Source organism: Myotis daubentonii, chromosome 1 (genome assembly GCF_963259705.1).
Source record: "Myotis daubentonii chromosome 1, mMyoDau2.1, whole genome shotgun sequence".
NCBI lineage: Eukaryota > Metazoa > Chordata > Mammalia > Chiroptera > Vespertilionidae > Myotis > Myotis daubentonii.
The window spans coordinates 66,455,878-66,474,009 of NC_081840.1; the positions used below are offsets into that span (position 1 = coordinate 66,455,878).

At 42.7% G+C, this 18,132-nt stretch overlaps 1 protein-coding gene and 1 pseudogene across 4 annotated transcripts in view; both read left to right on the plus strand.

Moving 5' to 3' along the window:
* Positions 1 to 221: 221 nt before the first annotated feature.
* On the plus strand, positions 222 to 4,384 carry LOC132222180 (U3 small nucleolar RNA-associated protein 14 homolog A-like; annotated as a pseudogene).
* A 7,851-nt stretch (positions 4,385 to 12,235) lies between these two features.
* INO80 (INO80 complex ATPase subunit) overlaps positions 12,236 to 18,132 on the plus strand; it is a 168,772-nt gene continuing 162,875 nt past the window's right edge. For 2 of the 4 annotated variants that reach the window (XM_059712805.1, XM_059655721.1), the window contains exon 1: positions 12,236 to 12,806. The gene's annotated coding sequence lies outside the window, so the exon portion shown is untranslated. The remainder of the gene's footprint in view (positions 12,807 to 18,132) is intronic. The other 2 variants (XM_059712640.1, XM_059712721.1) reach the window with 2 other exon arrangements.

The following is an 18,132-nucleotide window of genomic DNA, read 5'->3' on the forward strand; positions in this document are numbered from 1 at the left end:
TCATTCTCCTTTCATCTATTCTTTGCAGGTTCAATCCCAGGTCAGGGCACATACAAGAATCAACCAATGAATGCATAAGTAAGTGGAACAACAAATCGATGTTTCTCTCTCTCTCTCTCTCTCTCTCTCTCTCTCTCTCTCTCTCTCTCTTTCTCTCTCTCTCTCCCTCCCTCCCTCTCTTTTTCTAAAATAATCAATTAAAAAACGACGACAAGCTTTTAGCTTCTGCTCCTGGTCCATGTGAGGGACAGATGGCTGAGATGAGCGGGGTTCAGGCTGCAAAGAGCCTTCTGGCTCTAAGGGAACAGGAAGAACTAGAAGATTTGCCAAATGATTACCCCTCGAGCACCAGTGAAGATGAGAGGGGCGGTAGTGGAGAGTGAAAGCATCAAAAGCTTCCGGAAGCAATCAGGTCCCTTGATGGAAAGAATAGGCAGAAATTGGCTGAGAGATCTGAGGCTAGTCTGAAGGTGTCAGAATTCATGGTCAGTTCTGAAGGATCAGGAGAAAGGCTGGTCCTTTCAGATCTTCTCGAGCCCTTTAAAACTTCATCCTCATTGGCCACTGTGAAAAAGCAACTGAATAGAGTCAAGTCAAAGACGACTGTGGAGCTACCCCTCAACAAAGAAGACGTTGAGCGGATCCACAGAGAAGTGGCATTCAATAAAACCTCACAGACACTCTCCAAATGGGATCCCATCGTTCAGAAGAACCGACAAGCAGAACAGCTGGTTTCCCCCCTGATGAAGGAGCAGTCAGCCGTCGCTCCCATTGAGCATGTGCTCAACGGCTGGGAGGCAAGAACACCCCTGGAGCAGGAGATTTTTAACCTCCTTCGTAAGAACAAGCAGCCAGTGACAGACCCTTTACTGACTCTTGTGGAAAAGGCCTCTCTCAACGCCATGAGCCTGGAAGAGGCTAAGATGGGCGAGCAGAGCTTCAGAGGGCCCGAGCCCTGCAGTCTTACTATGAGGCCAGGGCTCAAAGAGAGAAGAAAATCAAAAGCGAAACGTATCACAGAGCTCTGAAGAAAGGAAAGGCCAAGAAAGCCCTAAAAGAGTTTGAGAAGCTGCGGAAGACCAATCCTGCTGCTGTGCTGGAGGAACTGGAAAAACTCGAGAAGGCCAGAATGATGGAGTGAATGAGCCTTAAGCACCAGAACAGTGGGAAATGGGCAAAGTCAAAGGCAATTGTGGCCAAATATGACCTGGAGGCTTGCCAGGCTATGCAGGATCAGTTGGCCAGGAACAAAGAACTGATGCAGAAAGTCCAGGTGGCCTCTGAGAGTGAGGAAGAGGAGGGAGGTGAGGAGGCAGAGGGTGATCTCCTTGTCCCTGATGCGGCGAATGAGGCACACATGACTGCAGATGGACCGAACCCCTGGATGGTCAGGAATCACGCTGGTGACTCAAAAGAGGCTGAAATCCAGAAGGACCCTGAACAACTTCCAGAGCCCATGGCCAATGAGGCTTCTGAAAGTGAGGAAGAAATTTTGTTGAAAGAATTTGAGGAAAGGCGATCGCTTAGGAAAAAGTCCGGGCTCAACCAGGATGCCAAGCCACTGGGCAGACAAGAAACAAAAGATTCTAGCACCCAGGAGGTGCTTCCGAACTGAGGGCACTGTCTCAGAAACTCAACAAGGACAACCATCAGTGCAGGAAGCAAAACGTGGGTTCAGCGAGGACTATTTTGTCTGTCCAGAGAGAGGGACCCACTGTGTGTGTGTGTGTGTGTGTGTGTGTGTGTGTGTGCGCAGATCCTATAGGGGTCTGGATGGTCCTCTCAAATTGTTGATGGTGGGCAAATGGATATGGAAGCACCCACACCTGGTGAGCTGCTGCATGGATATTGCACTTCTCATTTATAATCACATTTGGTAAATTCTTATCTTTTCTTGGAGGACCTTCAGGTGCTTCAATGAGAAATCGGCGTCTCTTCTTGGCACTGGGCTTCAGGCCCATACCGCCCCCTGGCCCCAGCCAGGCAGAGTCAGGTCCACGTCCTGTGGCTTACTCGCCTCCACAGTTTCTCCTCTTTCAAGAAATCTCTGATGACATCACCACCAGCAAAAGCTTCCTTTATCATTTGCCTTTGCTCTCTCTTCTGTTCATCTTCCGATTCCTCTATCGTGGGGACAGCCGAGGACTTCATGGAAGGTGATTTGTGCTTAGGATGTTCTGTAGGTCAATCATTTGTTCCTTCGTTTTCTTCTTGGGAGCATTAGGCTGATTATTCCTCTCCAACTGCTGCCCTTCTAATGGAAAGCTCCTCATTTTGAAAGCATCCTTCTTTGCTCAGTTCCTCTAGCTCCTCCAGAGTCTGTGCTCTCTCCAGCCTCTGCAGCAACAGGGGCTCCTCTTCTTCCCCAGTGGGTCCCTCTCTCTGGACAGACAAAATAGTCCTCGCTGAACCCACGTTTTGCTTCCTGCACTGATGGTTGTCCTTGTTGAGTTTCTGAGACAGTGCCCTCAGTTCGGAGGCACACACACACAGGATGCCTGCTCCGAGCCTCTGCTGCCAGACTGTGGCCATCAGCAGGACATCCACTGAGGGTTCCTGGACTGTGAGAGGGGCAGGCTGGGCTGAGGGAGCCCCACCCCCCAGTGCACGAATTTCGTGCACCGGGCCTCTAGTTGTAAATAATGTTAAACTCCATTTTCTAGCAATTAATTATATAAGGGGATTATGTCTACAGTGGCCCTGCCTTGTCAGTCATTTCTAGTGACCTTTTTACTTCTGTCAGGAGTGTACTAGTATATGTTGAAGAGCTCCTTATGACTAGTTGTTTTATGGAAGCCAGCACACATCCACAACAACATTTAAGCACAGGACCATTAGTCTATATTTTTAATAAATGTACCAATTAAATAAAATAAAATCTTTTTTCCTTGAAATATTAATGTTTATTGCATGTAACATTATTATACTTAAAATCTATTATATTTAAAATAGTTTTTCTTGAAATATTAATGATTATTGCATGTAACATTATTATACTTAAAATCTATTATATTTAAAATCATTTTTCTTGAAATATTAAAAAAAAAGTGTGTTGTTGACTAAAGTGGAACAAGCTGTCTCCCCAGGTAAAGGCAGGACTTGGCACTGCCCTCTCTTTCTAGGGGAGGGAAGAGCCTGAAAACCAGAGAGGATTTTAAGACTTGATGGTAGAGAGGATGCTGGAAAACTGCCTGAATGTTCCACACTTTTCATAGACCGAGTGAACCTGTTAAGGGCTAGCTGGGTTTGGTCCTCTTGGAGTAGGCGGTCTTGAGACTTGCCTTGAGCACATGTCAAGGGGGAACAAGCACATAGAAACTCTTCAACACCCTGCCCACTCCTCTGCTGACAGAGGGAAAGAAAATGGGCTGGTGGTAGAAACAACCTAGAACCTGTGCTTGGGTTTGTCTCTTGCTTTTAAACTAGACAAGGAACCCCTCATTTCCTCCAGAGTCCATTGTGCATCATTCAGCTCTAGCCTTCTAGTTATGCTCCTTCTAGCACCGGCATGAAGTCAAACTGGCGCCTCCCCTTTGATGGATCTGACACACAACATTCCCCAGGCATACAGCATTTGCAAAGAGAAGAGATGGGTGAGTAGTTATTCATTCTGTCCCCAACATCTACCCAGGTATGGGCCAGACTTATGGAGTATGAAGTTAAATTAAGATAGGCTGTGGGACACGTACAAACACGCAGGGTTGCTAGGGACCAACTGAAGGACACTCTCCCAGCCTGACAGAACCTTTAGATTTGGGCTAGAATTGACATCTGGGCTATCCTATTATCACTTTCTATTGGATTTCAGTGATAACCATACTGGGGGTTATCCCGAACAGCTAAAAGGTGAACATATCCACTATCAGATTAATTTAAGAAAACCTCCAGACCTTTAGGGTTTTTTTTTTTTTTTTTATTGCTTAAAGTATTACAAAGGGTATTACATATGTATCCATTTTATCCCCCCGCCCTAGACAGTCCCCTAGCCTCCCCTATCACCCCGTGTCTTATGTCCATTGGTTATGCTTATATGCATGCATACAAGTCCTTTAGTTGATCTCTTACCCCCCTACCTCCTGCCCCCCAACCCTCCCCGGCCTTCCCGCTGCAGTTTGACAATCTGTTTGAGGCAGCTCTGCCTCTGTATCTATTATTGTTCAAAAGTTTATAATGGTCTCTATTGTCCATGAATGAGTGAGATCATGTGGTATTTTCAGACCTTTAGGGGTTTTTGTTGTTGTTGTTTTAGCATTGTCTAGGGAGAAAAAAGAGGGTGCTAGGGAGATTTGGTCTTCAAGTTCTTTTTCTTTTTTTATAGATTTATAAGTACCGCATGCTAACCGATTGCGCGACTGGAGCTCCATATAGATTTATTGTGATATAATTCACAACCATGCAAGTCACCTATTGAAAGTGTTAGTTCAGTCCTAACCAGTTTGGCTCAGTGGATAGAGTGTCGGCCTGCGGACTCAAGGGTCCCAGGTTCGATTCTGGTCAAGGGCATGTACCTTGGTTGCGGGCACATGCCCAGAGGGGAGTGTGCAGGAGGCATCTGATCGATGTTTCTCTCTCATCTATGTTTTTGGCTCTCTGTCCCTCTCCTTTCCTCTCTGTAAAAAATCAATAAAATATATTTTTTTAAAAAAGTGTTAGTTCAATAGTTTTATTATGTTCACAGATATGTGCAACTATCACCACCATCAATTTTTGGAACATTTTATCACCTCAAAAGGAGACTCCATACCCTTTAGTTATTAGCTCCTCTAGCTCAATCCTCCCCAGCCCTAAACAACCATATTCTTCCACCTTCAAGTTAGACACTGAGGCCTTCCACTTCAGATTAGGTATAGGAAAGCTCAAACCACATGTAAGATATTAGCAGCATCAGAAGTATTCACTGCCCCTACCTCTAAGGCAATATTCAAAATTATTTTTCTAAAAATATTTAAATGCCTCCTCATAACAATGTTACTCTTTGTCACATCTTCTCTATTATAAAATAACCACAATGGAGAAAAGAAGCTAAACATGTAAAACTATTTTAAAACTTTGTGTAGGCCATGTTTTATTTTTATTTTTAAAAATATATTTTATTGATTTCAGAGAGGAAGGAGAGGGAGAGAGATAGAAACATCAATGATGAGAGGGAATTACTGATCAGCTGCCTCCTGCATGCCCCTCCTCCCCCGCCCCTGAAGATTGAGCCTGCAACCCCAGGCATGTGCCCTGACTGGGAATTGAACCTGGTTCACAGGTCGATACTCAACCACTGAGCCAGGCTGGCTGGGCCGTAGGCCATGTTTTATACACTCATGGATAAATTTATCTTTATTACATCCTCCTTGCCAGGCTTCTTACTCCAACTTAAAAGGATCTGTTGTCATTACCACTGAATATGTCTCATTTATTTTCTTTGTACTTTGCCTATTTTACCTACTATGTTTTAAATTCCAGCATGCTCCAAGGAGTTAAAAATCCTCAAGTTGTGCTTCAGAACTCTTCATCAAGATGCTCTAATTTTCTTTCAAGTATTGTGATATAGTGGAAAGAACATGGAATAAACATTCAGAGAACTTGAGTCAAGGCTTGGATTTACTGATGACTGGATTTGTGATTGTGGGCTTAATATATATTTTTAAAATATATTTTTATTGATTTCAGAGAGGAAGGGGGAGGGAGAGAGAGAGGGAGAAATATCAATGATGAGAGAGAATCATTGATCAGCTGCCTCCTGCACACCCCCTATTGGGGATCGAGCCCACAACCCAGGCATGTGCCCTGACCAGGAATCAAACCGTGACCTCCTGGTTGGACGCTCAACCACTGAGCCATGCCGGCTGGGCTGGGCTTAATATTCTTTTTTTTTGCATTTTTTTAATGGTTTGATGTTTTTTTTTCTTTATTAAGGTATTACATATGTGGCCTTATCCCCCCGCATTGTCCCCCCTCCTCCCGCTCATGCCCTCACCCTGGGCTTAATATTCTTGAGGTTCCAATTTGTCATCCAGAAAGAAGAGATAATATATATATATAAAATTATTATTATTATTATTATTATTATTATTATTATTATTGCCCTAGCCAGTTTGGCTCAGTGGGCAGTGTCAGCCTGTGGACTGAAGGTTCCCAGATTCAATTCCTATGATTTAACAATTTGAGTCATTGTAATAAACCTCGGAGAAACTTCAGCAGCTACATTAGAGAGCTGTACATCATAGAAGATAAGACAAATCTTACAATTTGTTTATTGATATATAACAAAAATAATTATCTGAGAATATGAAGTAATTAGGAATAAATCTAACAAAAATGGTCTAAGATTTCTATACTGTATAGGAAAAACCATAAAATGTTATTAAGTGGTAGTAGTAAAAAGGATCTAGATAGGAAGATTACTAGTAAATGTCATGGAACATCAATTCCCTTTCATTTGATCATGGATTCAATGAGAAACAATTAAAATACCAATCATATTTTCCATTAAAATTTATAAGATGATACTAAAATTTAAATGGAAGAGTAAAGGACCAAAAATAGTCATTTCTGAAGAAGGGAAAGGGACTTGCCTACCAGAAATCAGAATTTATTTGGAAATTGTGGTAATTAAGACAATGCAGCATTGGCACAGGGAGAGACAAATTGACCAGTGGAATAGAATAGAGTCCAGAAACAGACCATCACACTGTAGAACTTTAGTAAAAAACAAATCGCATGTCAGAGCAGTGGGAAAGGAAGGACCAGCTGTTCAATAAACGGATTTGGAAAAAATGGATCTCTATGTGGAAAAAGATGTAATTGGATTCTTACTTTACCACATATTTAAAAATGCCAATTGGATTAAATATCTAAATGTTAAAATTATTAAAGCTCTTAGTAACAAAATATTGATGGATTTTTTTTAAAGAGATGGTATAGAGAAAAATAGCTTAAGGAAAATACTAAAAACATTTAATATAGAAGAAAATATTGATAAATTTGATTATTAGAATTTTTTTTCTTTTAAAAGAATACTAAAGTGAAAAGATAACTAGCGAACTGGGGGAAGATATTCTCAATAGACAAACTTAGCAAAGATTTGTATCAACAATAAATTAAGCCCTGGCCGGTGCGTTTGGTGGTTATAGCTTCGGCTCACGCACCAAAGGGTCTCAGGTTCGATTTCCTGTCAAGGGCAGGGACCTGAGTTGCAGGTTCAGTCAGGGCTCTCATGGGAAGCAACCAACTGATGTCTCTCTCTCTCTCTCTCTCTCTCTCTCTCTCTCTCTCTCTCTTTCTCTCTCTCTCTCTCATCCTTCCTCCCTCCCCCTTCTATTCTCTCTAAAAAAAAAAAATCAATAGAAAAAACATCCTTGGGTGAGGATTAATAAAAATTTTGAAAAGAATAAATTAAGAACACTTACAAATCAATTAGAAAATCACACACACACACACACACACACACACACACACACACACACAAAACCAACACAAACACAGGCAAAAGGCATGAAAAACAATATCACAGAAGAGCAACATAAATGGTCAATAAACATTTGAAGAGATATTCAACATTATACTAGTAAGTGATCATTATGAAATTTTGGAAAGCAATTAATCCATAGGATCTCTCTCTCTCTCTTTTTTTTTTTATTGCTGGAGAGAGTGTAAATTTGCACAACTACTTCAGAATATAGTTCCCAAGTAGTGTTAATTATTTTCTGTACTTGACCACTTGCATACCCATTATTCTATAAGGCTACTATTATGTATATAATACGTATATGAGAATGCAGATACAAGACTATTCAAAACGCTAGTCATAACTGCAAAACCTGGAAAATAACCCAAATGTCCATCAGTGGAATAGTGGATAAATAAGCTGTGTCATAAACAAAATACTATTATACTACATTAAAAATTAATGAAATAATATCTAGAGACAGACAGATTTGAGGTGGAGGTGGGTTGGGAATGGGGAGTGAAGCTAATGAATATGGGTGTTTCTTTTTGGAATGATGAAAATGTTCTAAAATTAGATAATGGTGATTTGCACAACTAAAAACAACTTAATTATATACTTTTAAATAGGTGGATTTTTGGTATGTGAGTTATATACCAATAAAGCTATTTTTAAAAGTACAAACTCTGCCCAGGCTGGTTTGGCTCAGTGGATAGAAGAGTTGGCCCGCAGACTGAAGGGTCCTGGTGTTCGATTCCGGTCAAGAGCACATACCTCAGTTGCAGGCTCCTTTCTAGGCCCCAGTTGGGGTGTATGCAGGAGGCAACCAATTGATTTGTCTTTTTCACATTGATGTTTGTTTCTCTCTCTCTCTCTCTCTCTCTCTCTCTCTCTCTCTCTCTCTCCCCCTCTATGTCTAAAAAAAATTAATAAAAACATATTTAAGTAATAAATAAAAGTTCAAATTCCATACTTACCTGGTAGGGGAGATACCATGATCACAAAGATTGTTTTCCCAGAGCGAGGCAGGAGGCAGGAGGTGGAATTTTGGGATGTTTTATGGTTAAACACAACTTATTGTCCAGGACTTAGATGTTGTTTTTTATAATGAGTTTGCAAGTGGTTATTACAATATTAAAAGTAAGCTTAATAAAAAAGGAGCCATTGACAGACCTCTGATATGTCATGAACTAAAGATTATGATTAATCCAATTTTGTGAATCTGAAGCCACCCTCCAAATTTAAAAATATAAAATAAATTATATACACATTAACATGAGTAAGTCTCAAAATCATAATGTTGACTGAAAAGAGCAAGTGAAGATAGATATGTGTAGTGTAGTTTTTATGGATGTACAAAACATGGAAGGATATTGCTAATAATAAATTCAGGACAGTGGTTACCTCTGGGAGTGAGGAGAGAGGGGAAATGGGATACAAAAGGGCTATATAGGCAGCGTCAACTATATTTTTAATGTCTTATTAATAAAAAAAAAATAAGGCCCTGACCAGGTACTCAGTAGTATGTGATCCCAATATGTCAAGGTTGTGGGTTTGATCCCTGGTTAGGGCACATACAAGAATAAACCAGATTCCAGTCCAACACTTTAGGCTTCATTTTAGCTTTCCCCCTTTCCTTAAAAACTTTTTTTCTCCAACAATGAGAAGCCCAGCTCATGATCTACACTGTATTTTAACCAGCACACACATAAGTGGTTTCAAGTTGCTTACATCTCCCCCTGACTCCCCCAAACACTTAGTATGTGGATCAGGGCATTTATGTACAGATCAGTTGGTTTTATTTTTAGGGATCCAGCCAAGTTACTATTTCCCTTAGTTACTTGGGTGAGTTATTTTCTTCTGCACTCCTGCAGAGTGGCTGTCTTACTTATTTGTAATATTGTTCATTCCTTAGTGCTTGTATTCAGTTTTGGGTCTCCCCCCACATTTGTGGTATTTAGTTTTATTACTTTGTTTTAAAAAATAATGTATATAACCTAAGTAATCCACACAAAGTTTCCTCAAAATGATCATTAAATAATATTGTTTTGTTTTGTCCTGCACTTTAAACATTAAAATTAAATATGTTGCCGAAACCGGTTTAGCTCAGTGGATAGAGCGTCGGCCTGCGGACTGAAAGGTCTCAGGTTCGATTCCGGTCAAGGGCATGTACCTGGGTTGCAGGCACATCCCCAGTAGGAGATGTACAGGAGGAAACTGATCAGTGATTCTCTCTCATCGATGTTTCTGACTCTCTGTCTCTCTCCCTTCCTCTTGGTAAAAAATCAATAAAATATAAAAAAAATAAATAAAATTAAATATGTTATATGGAATGATTGTGAACAATAGTGAAATAAGCCCAAGTGACTCCTCTTTTTGGATAGAAAACAGAATATGTTACAATGAACTATAAAATAAAATCAAGATATTTCTGGGAAACAAATCCCAATTTAAATCCAAACTACAAAGAAATTGTGGGTTAAATCTTATATGATCTACTAAATCTCTAAGGCAGCAATTTTCAATGTTTTTCAGCTCAGGTCACACACAAACTAGTTACTAAAATTCTGTGACACACCAAAATATATATTTTTTGCTGATTTGACAAAAAAAGATATAATTTTGATTCATTCACACTGGATGGCTATTGTTGTGTTGGCTGTTACCTTTTTTTTTTTTTTTTTTTTTTTACAAACTAAGGGAAAAGTGGTCAGTACCTCTGATTAAATAGTCAGGTATTGCATGTTTTAAAAATTATTGCAGCGCGCTGGTTGAAAAAAATCACTGTTCTAAGGCAAAGAATTTACAAAGATTTGTGTGTGTGTGTGTGTGTGTGTTTTCTTTTGTGTACAAATATTTTAAATCAAGAATGCAAGACTGGCCCTGACAGGTGTTGGTTGGGCGTCATCCCATGCACTGAAAGGTTGCTGGTTTCAAGTCCTGGTCAGGGCATCTGCCTCGGTTGTGGGCTCAATTCCTGATTGGGGGGGGGGGAGGGGGCATACAGGAGGCACCCACTGATCCATGTTTCACTTTCATATCGGTGTTTCTCTCCCCATCTCCCTTCCTGTCTCTCTAAAAATCTATTAAAAATCTTTTTAAAAAATGAATTCATGACTGTATTAGAGATTGGAAAAAACTGGATTTTAGCATGGAAGTTATACATCAAAGATGTAATGAGTTGTATGTCAGAAGTTCTATGACAGATGTGGAGAGTAGAATAGTGCCTTTCTACCCCCACCTCCAAGGGTATCAATAGGACCTGTGAGTATGTTAAGTTTCAAGGCAAAGGGAAAGTCAGGTTGCAGGTGGACTTAAGATTGCTAATCACTTGATTTTAAAATGGGGAGATTTTCCTGGATTATCTGGGTGGGCCTGATGTAATTGCAAGGGTCCTTAAAAACAAACTTTTTTTTTTTGTTTTACAATGATCCTTAAAAGGTAAGATTGGTCAGATATGTGAGATGGACCAAACCTTCCATTAAAGATGGAAGATGGAAGCCAGAAACCAGAGCAGCCTTTGGAAGCTAGAAAAGGAGCTAAATTCTTACCCAGAGCCCTGCCAACACCTGGATTTTAGTCCAATGAGACTAGTATTAAGCTTCTGACCTACAGAACTCTAATAAATTATTTTTAAGCCACTTGTTGTGTTAATTTGTTAGCACAATAATAGGAAACAAAAACAACCTACATTTGAACTTTAAAAAAACTACAATTTGGTCCCTAACTTATTTTTTTCCTTTTACTCTTTCCCTTTGGTCTATACTCGAAACGGACAGCTCACTGTTACTCATGCATTATCCTACTTGGTTGCAGGAGTTCATTTTGGAAGGTATATGAAACATTAACTATGATTTTAAGATTCAGTCCAATACAAAAATCTTTACCAATCCCTCATCAACCCTCCACCTTGTTCCCAATTCCTCCCCCTTCCCGCTACCCTTCCATTAGGAAATCAGTCATTTTAATTTATGGTTTATTCTTGTGTTTCTTTTGCATCAATGAGATGTTTTCTTATGCTCCCTTCTTTCTTACACAAAGGATAGTATTTTGCCTTGGAGCAAAGTTAACTTTTTAAGTCCAGTGAATTTAGCGCAGTAAGTCTACTTAATGACCTTAAGCAAATGCTGTTCTGCTGAGATACTAAGGGCCAGGTTGAAATGAATTAAAAAGCTCGAGACTCGAAGGAACTGAAATAGCATCGTTAACTTCCGGCAAGTTAGAATCCTTAGCTGCGTTTAGGCTATATATATAGCAGGCCCTCCTCATGACAGATCCTGGTAACTGAGTTTAGTAAACATTGGTAGCACGGGGCTAACACTATGGAGACGGTACAGACAAATCAATTATTCCTTTTTTTCAGAGGCTCATTGAGCGACAGGTCTGTGTGTTCCCAAGTGCCTGAATCCTCAACTCTCACTTAGACATCTATGTCACAGCCTATATGTCACAGGATAGCGGTCTTGGTCTGAGCCTAGAGACCCAAACTACTGTACGAGAGTGCTCTACACAGCGGGCACTTCCCGGACGAGGTCAAACCCTGCCCAAGGGGCCAGAAACAGGTTAAAATATCACCCGAACCTATCCTTTCAAACGGATCTTCTCAGTGTTCCGTAACCCTTAACACACTCATCACAAGCTCCCTCTCTCTCCTGCCTGCGGGAACGAATATTCCCAGGATCCCGGGCCGTTACGATTGACGTTACTTCCGGGAAAAGTAACCTTCCTTCAGCGGTTGCAGGCCTGGAGAAGTCTCGCGACATTTACTCCCGCGAGATCTGCTTGCTCACTCTAGCGACGACATCCTTCTCCTCCTCCCCGCCGCCTTTCGGCAATCTTCGCCAGTCCCAGCCCCGACCAATCTGCACTCAGATGGCATGGATCAGGGTCTCCCCCCGAACCCCGGTCCACGCGGGGCGTCAGGCGGCAGCGGCGGGGTGCGAGCTGCTCGAGGCCGTGAGCAGCGGCACTGCGGAAGGCACGGGCCGGCGATGAGCAGTGAGCGTGGGCGGGGTAGGAGTAAGCCAGCTGAGTAGCGGCTCGATTGTTCTGGCCTGGCTATGGCGCCTCTCCTCCCCCCCGCCATGGCTCCCCGTGTCCCTGCTCCGCTCCTCTCAGTGAGTGAAAGTGGCCGCCGCCGCCGCCGGCCCAGCGCCCGCAGCCGCCTCAGCGCCGCCGCCATCTTGGGGTCCCAGGAGCCGCCGAGGGAGCGGGCTAGGAGCGTCCACGCCCAACGCAGTCACCGTCCTGCGGCCTCAGAGAGCGAACCGCGGCTCCACCGTCGGCGGGGCGACCCCCCCCTCCGGACCCCGCCCGCACCCCGCCCCCCCTCCGCCGCCGCCGCGGCGGCGGGGCCCGGCGGCCCGAGGTGAGGCGACTAGACGTGGGCGGGCGAACGGAGTGGGGGTCGTGTAGGCCCCGTTGCGCCCCTCTCTGCGGGCGACGACTGGGCCGCGTCTTAAAGGGGCCGTCGCCCCCGGCCCTCGGATTTGTTGGGCTTAATGGGCAGGATGGGTGTGAACACTCTCCGCAGGGTTGGGACCTCAGGGACCTGGGCCTTGTTCTTTCCCTCTCAGACCTCTGGAGATCCGGGGTCACGCGGTGACCTCAGCCGGCCGAGGAAGCCCGTGGGGCGCCCACATGTGGGGAGTGTGTTAGACCAGGTGCACGTGGGACCCGGTGGGGCGGTGTCGGGCTAACACGTGTGTGGGTTGGGGGTGGGGTGGGGCAGGGCGAGGGCTGGTTGGGTTCGAGTGGGAACCCCGTGAGGGTTATCCCTATCCACAGCAATCGAGACCTCAGGGCTTGGGAGTGTGTCAATTTCTGGGAGTAAGTTGGAGTATGGGTCTGTGGTGCATGCTGCTGGTGGGTGTTAGGTGGGGGCAGCCTAACACGTGCCGATTTAGGGAGTGTGTAGGTGACACTCCTAATCTTGTCGGCTTTCTTAGGGTGTTTAGGCAAATGTCATCCTACTTGACATTCCGTCTTGAGCTTGCTGATGAGAACTGCCACTTCCGTAATCACCGAGGGTAGAAGCCCCCTACAGTTTGGGAGTGATAGAGCCTCAGAAGGCACCCAGTGTTTTAGTTAATAGCCAACTGTACCGAATTCTTTTGATTGAAACACTCCCTAGTTTCATGTTCCTGTGCTTGTTGGTAAGAGTGGGAGAGAGAATTAGGGGGTTGACCTCGCTAACAGAACTGGTCACCAGCTTACTTTTCCTCATCAGCGACTTCTATGATTTCCTTTCCCACAAGGAAATTTTCATGGCGGTTTACTAGCGGGGTGGCTTTTAATTCATTTTTTAAAGTAACAGCTTTGTTGACATATACTTTACATATCTAGAAACCCACCCTTTCAAAGTGTACAGTTCTGTGATTTTTAGTATACTTGTGGCGTTGTACAGCTATCACCACCGTCAGACTCATCACACCCAGAAGAAGCCGCTTTAGCAGTCACTCGTCATTCCTCCTTACCACAGCCACTAGCAGCTAATCTATTTTCTGTCTTTGTAGATTTGCCTATTCTGGGTATTTTGTATAAACGGAATCACACATGTGTACTTTTGTGACTGGCTTCCTTCACTTAACATGTTTTCAAAGTTCATCTGTGTTGTAGTGTGTATTAAATTTTGTTCCTTTTTATTGCCAAATAATATTTCATTCAGATTGTGTTTTGTGCTTGAAATATACAAGTATTTCATGTAAAATGACAGTTGAAGGTTATTATATATGGTAAAAGTTGGATACCTACTAGATTCTAAAATTAATTTGTTTTTAAGGATTAAATCCCATTATTTAGTTTACTGTGTTCTTTTCCTCTACATTTTTATTTCAAAAGAATCCAAACCAAGTTTCAAAGATGAGTCTTTTGATAGGAAATAATTGTTAACAGCACAAATGTGATTAGAAAAGTTTATGACTAATAAAAACATTTTGAGTGCATCAAAGGTGGAAATGTGACAGACCATAAACTGGTGATATAATTTCACTTAATGAGAGTTTGTCCTATTACTTCTGAGGGAAGGTATCATAACAGTTTTTGACTGGTTACTTGAGTAGACGTAGATCAAGGAAAGGACTGCTAGACACCTTCTGCCCACAAAGAAGGTTAAAACTGGCTTAGGGATTTAACATGTCAACATACAAGTTCACACAAAACATAAATACTGGGATGCAGTGAATTTTAGAGAGGGCAAATGAAATAGAGTTAATAGGAAACTTTGAGTTTCTGTAGGAAGATAAGTGAAATTGATGACAAGTTTCAAAGTTGCATCTTAAGTATAAGAACTTTGATATGATAGGCTGCAGCATGCAGAGGATGAGCACATAGTTGCTAATCTTAATTACATTTTATGGGCACTTACCCTAATCATGAGGGCTCTTTTCCTACCTCCTGGTACTATTAACTTGGGGATATGTGAACATGGGATGGGACACAAATATTCAGACCATGGCTGTACATTAATTAAGTCAGAAATTCACTTGGAGAAGCATTGGATTCACTTGCTAATGATACAGTAGGCTTGCTTAGGATTGAAAAGTTGGTCACAAAGAAGCTTAATGCCTGTGCTTAGTAAGTACATAAGAGATTTCCATATATGTTAGGTTAGAAGTTGGAAATCAGTAATACTAAATGTAGTTGACAACTTAAATATAAAAAAATAATTGGGACTAAAAGCTATTCACATTTTTAAGGGACTAGAGGACAGTGAGTAAACTATGACATGCCTTTATAAACTTTCACTACCAAGGATTGACAGCCTTTGTAATGGTCTCTAGAGCAAGCAGGATTCTTACATATTTTTTATGTGCCCTGGACTCCTTTGCAGTCTAAAGAAGCCTGTGAACCTCTTCTCAGAATATGACTTTTAAATGTATGTAGTTCAAATATTTAAATTTATGATGTAAGACATTTGCTTTTATTGAATTAAATAACAACTAGTGATGGTCCTGCTAATACTGCTGTGGTATACTGCCTACATTCAGAATCGAAGGAAATGCTAATTTCAGCTATAGGTTAATGAAAGGATGTAAATTTCTTCCATCCAAATTTATGCACCCATAGTTTAAGATTCATAGTTTATTTGTTTGTTGTTAATCCTCACCAAAGGACACATTGATTAGTTGCCTCCCATACTCAAGCATGCTATTGGGGCTAGGATTGAACCTGCAACCTTGGTTTGTGTTCTTCACTGGGAATTGAACCCTTGATCCTTCATTGCATGGGCTGATACTCTACCTCTTAGCCACATTGGCTAGGGCAAGACTTACAGTTTTAGAGTCTCTGCCCTAAAGAGTCCTGCACATGTAAATAAGTTATTTCATATGGGGAAACCAGTGGTTTCCATAATAAGAAGAAGGATTGTTGATTCTTAAATACTTGTTCACAAGAACGTGACCGAGACTTCTTACAGTGAGACCAAGTGATAGTTTAAGGAAAAACCTGGTAGTATAATGGAAAGACATTGGGTTGGGAGATAAAAAGACTTGAGTTTGAGTTCTGCTTGCCACTGGGTAAGTAACGGAACTTTTTCTGAGTTTCAGTTCTCCTTATTTGTAAAATTGGGATAATAATTTTCACTTCTGAGATTAAATGACATATTAACTATAAAACAGTATATTGGTGAATGATAGTTTATTTTCATCTTTGAAGAAATTAACATTCCAAAGGCTGTGATTGCCCTAACCGGTTTGGCTCAGTGGCTAGAGCATTGGCCGACGGACTGAAGGGTCCCAGGTTTCATTCCAGTCAAGGGCATGTACCTTGGTTGCGGGCACATCCCTAGTAGGAGGTGTGCAGGAGGCAGCTGATTGATGTTTTTCTCTCATCGATGTTTCTAACTCTCTATCCCTCTCCCTTCCTCTCTGTAAAAAATCAATGAAATATATTTTTTTAAAAGGCTGTGATATACATTATTTTTATTTATTTTTAAATAATTCTTTATTGTTGAAAGTATTACATATGTACCGTTTTCCCCCATTGACCCCCTGCAGACCGCCCCCACCCCTGTGCTGTGATATACATTTAGTTTTTTTTAATTTTTATTTTTTACTCTTTGTAATACTTTAAGCAATAAAACAATTAAAAAAATAAAAGAAAAAAAAATCATCACTAGAGCTATGCAGTTCCCCTCTGTTCTCAGAGCACTCACATGGGGCCAGACTAGGATTTGCCCTTCCCTCAATATACCTGTCTTGCATGACTGCTCTGGTGGGCACTGGGGCTACCCCATGGAAGTTCCATACTTTACAGACAAGTGGCATCTGGGAAAGGTTGTTGGGGGGCGGGTGCGGGTGGAGGAGGAGAAGGTAGGAGAGGCCTTGATGTACAGAGGAGGAAGGTAGGAGGCTCTATATCCCTGCCTTTATCTGCCTAAACGATGCAAGGTTGACCAATCAGAAAGCTGCTAAAGGGTTCTGATCTGGCAGTCCTGACCTCTGGGCCTGTTCTCTGGAACCTCAGTTTTCCCATCTGAACAATGGGTGCTGGTCTATGGTAAGTGTTTTAAGAACACCCTTCATCTATAAAAGATCTGAAGCCTTGCAACCCCGAGGCCCCAGGGGCTCCTCCCCAGTCCAGGGTCCCTCCCAGATCCAGGTATCCAGCTCAGGTTCTTCTCTAGCGCTGGGTCCAAGAAGCAAGCACTTAGGTCAGACTCCCCCAACCTGCCAGTCCCCCTCCCGGGCCAGTACAGCCACCCAGCCAAGGCAGTGGGCAGGGCAGACACATCCAAATTCATCCCCGACTTAAATTCAGACCAATCAGCATTGAGTTCTGCATGTGAGCAGGAGGGAGGGTCACCGGCCGCTGCTCTATAGGCATGCGCAACCTCTCGCCTAAGGTCTCCTCCCGCCTTGCATGCACTCCGCACAGAGGGGTTAAGGGAACGGGGTAAGACATGAACCTTGGTTCCATCTTTAAAGTCAGGGAGTTCTCCTCGGCCCTCCTGTATCACATGCTTTTGGATCCCGTTCTCCCGGAGTCTTGCGATGACATCTGCCATCCTCCTTACCCGCTGCTCTCTTTCAGTAACTTCTGGACTCGCTCGGCAGCTTCCGGACCTGCTTCAGCAACTGCTGGCGCTTCCATTTAGTTTTTGTTTAGATGAGGGGAAACTATTATGTAGTAGGAGGGAACGACATGAATGGCATATAGGGCTTTCCCTAGGGTATTCAAGTGGAGTTCACCTTTTGGTAATGGTACTAAAACTATTCTTATCCTATATAATAAAAGAGAAACATGTAAATTGACCATCCTCCACTACATTCACCAGCCAATCAGACGTGAGTATGCAAATTAACCCAACAAAGATGGCGGGTTAATTTGCATACACAGGTGCCAGGCGGAGAGCAGAGCAAGAGAGCCAGCAGAGAGTGGAGCGGCTTGGGGAACTTGGCTCCCCAAGCCGCCAGACGGAGAGCAGAGAGGGAGAGGTAGCAGCTTGGAGGATTTGGCAAAGTGGGAGGCTGTGGGACGGAGACAGAGCAGGAAGGGAAAACCAAGAGCGCGGGGAGCACCAGGAATTCTGGGAATAGTAGTTCTGGTGGCAGACCCAGGACCTGAAGTGGAAGCCCAGAGTGTGGGGAGCACCAGGAATGCTGGGAATTGTAGTTCTGGTGGCAGACGGATCTCCTAGACCAGTGGTTCTCAACCTTCCTAATGCCGCGACCCTTTAATACAGTTTCTCATGT